The sequence below is a fragment of the Coenobita brevimanus genome, chromosome 48 (genome assembly GCF_032717465.1).
Source record: "Coenobita brevimanus isolate Jiangsu-jjx chromosome 48, ASM3271746v2, whole genome shotgun sequence".
NCBI lineage: Eukaryota > Metazoa > Arthropoda > Malacostraca > Decapoda > Coenobitidae > Coenobita > Coenobita brevimanus.
Genome location: NC_137001.1, coordinates 23,066,346 through 23,068,845, shown reverse-complemented (window position 1 = coordinate 23,068,845; position 2,500 = coordinate 23,066,346). Strand labels below are relative to the sequence as shown.

Here is a 2,500-nt window from a genome sequence, read left to right as displayed (position 1 = left end):
GGTGGGTGTGGGGAGGTAGAGGAGGTGGAGAGGGGTGGAGAGGGTATAGAGTGAGGTGGGTGTGGGGTGTGGAGGGGGGTTGTGGGGGGTGGAGTGGAGTGTGGAGTGGAGGTGGATGTAGAGTGAGTGGGTGGGTGTAGGGTGTGGAGGGGGGTTGTGGTGGGTGGGGGGGAGGATGGAGAGGGGTGGAGAGGGTATAGGGTGAGGAGGTGGGTGTAGGGTGTGGGGGGGGGTTGTGGGAGGTGGAGGGGGTATGGGATGAGGAGGGGAATGTGGACTGGAGGTGGATGTAGGGTGAGGAGGTGGGTGTGGGGTGAGGAGGTGGGTGTGGGGTGAGGAGGTGGGTGTGGGGTGAGGAGGTGGGTGTGGGGTGAGAAGGTGGGTGTAGGGTGAGGAGGTGGGTGTGGGGTGAGGAGGTGGGTGTGGGGTGAGGAGGTGGGGGTGGGGTGTGGAGAGGGGGTGTAGGGTGTGGAAGTGGGTGTGGAGGGGGGTGGGAAGGAGAGGGAGTGATGAGTGACGAGGAACATAAGAGAAAAACCGTGAAATTACAACTGGGTGGGGTGGGACGGGGTGGGGTGCTGGTCAGGTGGGTGGGATCGTCCTTGTGGGGTGGGTGGGGGTTGGTGGGGGGGTACGTGGTGCGGGTGGAGGGGTAGGGGGTGCGTGGATCCCAATTATCTTTCTCAGTGAACTAAAACAAGGAAGAAAATGTACAAAGAAGAGTATAAAACAGAGTAAGGTAGGGTGTAGAGTGGGTGGGATGGGGTGGGATGGGTGTGGGGTGTAGGAGAGTGATGTGGGGTGGGTGTGGGGTGTAGGGAAGTGGGTGGGATGGAGTGAGATGTAGGAGAGAGGATGGGATGAAGTGGGGTGAGTGTGGGGTATAGAAGAGTGACGTGGGGTGGGTGTGAGGTGTGGGGAGTGAGTGGGGTGGACTGGGGTGGGTGTGGGGTGTAGGGAAGTGGGTGGGATGGAGTGAGATGTAGGAGAGAGGGTGGGATGAAGTGGGGTGAGTGTGGGGTATAGAAGAGTGACGTGGGGTGGGTGTGAGGTGTGGGGAGTGAGTGGGGTGGACTGGGGTGGGTGTGGGGTGTAGGGAAGTGGGTGGGATGGAGTGGGGTGAGTGTGGGGTATAGAAGAGTGACGTGGGGTGGGTGTGAGGTGTGGGGAGTGAGTGGGGTGGACTGGGAGGGGTGGGGGGTGGGTGTGGGGAGTATGGGGGGGGTTGGGGACGTCCTTGTGGGGTGGGGGGGGGAGGTATAGCTTGGGGCGTCAGGAGCTGTACAGACCACATACCTCAGCGACCACACCACACCATACCACACCACACCACAACACAAAACACCATACCACGCCACACCAACCACACAGCATCACACCACACCACACCACATCATGCCACACCACACCACACCATATCATACCACACCACAACACAACATCATACCACACCTCACCAACCACACAGCATCACACACCACACCATACCACACCACACCACACCACACCTGTTCTAGTATTCACCCTTTCTGAGTCATACTTTCCATCCTCACACTTCAACACACTAGCAATATACACCAGTCATCATCATCATCACTATCTTCATCACTACACCACCTTTATCATCATCACCATCACCACCCTCATCATCATCATCATCATTATCCTCATCATCATCATTATCATCCTCATCCTCATCATCACCATCATCATCATCAACATCATTATCATCATCATCATCAACATCATTATCATCATCATTATCAACATCCTCATCCTCATCACCATCCTCATCATCATCAACATCATCATCATCATCATCATCATCATCGTCATCATCACCATCACCACCCTCCTCCTCCTCATCATCATCATCACCATCATCATCATCATCATCAATCCCAACTCTAGCATTTCAGTTCTAAGACAATTCTTCCAACATATTTCCCAACCCTTTTTCTATCTATCTATTGCCAGACGCCTTAATCCCGTAAGGGGTGGCCACAAACAAATCGCCTCCATGTCGCCCTGCTCCCCGCCATATCGCTGCCTTCCCCCAGCTCACACACCCCTCTCTCATATCCTTCTTACTTTATTTATTTTGTTACTTTACTGCTATAGAGATTATTTAATACGAGAGAGAGAGAGAGAGAGAGAGAGAGAGAGAGAGAGAGAGAGAGAGAGAGAGAGCGTCTGGTGAGAAATAAATACGGTACGAAGGGGTTATTGAGAGAGAGAGAGAGAGAGAGAGAGAGAGAGAGAGAGAGAGAGAGAGAGAGAGAGAGCGTCTGGTGAGAAATAAATACGGTACGAAGGGGTTATTGAGAGAGAGAGAGAGAGAGAGAGAGAGAGAGAGAGAGAGAGAGAGCGTCTGGTGAGAAATAAATACGGTACGAAGGGGTTATTGAGAGAGAGAGAGAGAGAGAGAGAGAGAGAGAGAGATACACATTCTTCTATCTATCTATAGTCAGACGCCATAATCCCATAAGGGGTGGCCGTC

General features: G+C 53.5%; 1 protein-coding gene across 1 annotated transcript in view; it reads right to left on the bottom strand.

Annotated features, from left to right (window-relative positions):
* Pka-C3 (Protein kinase, cAMP-dependent, catalytic subunit 3) overlaps nt 1-2,500 on the bottom strand; it is a 47,302-nt gene that overhangs the window by 44,477 nt on the left and 325 nt on the right. The window lies entirely within an intron of this gene.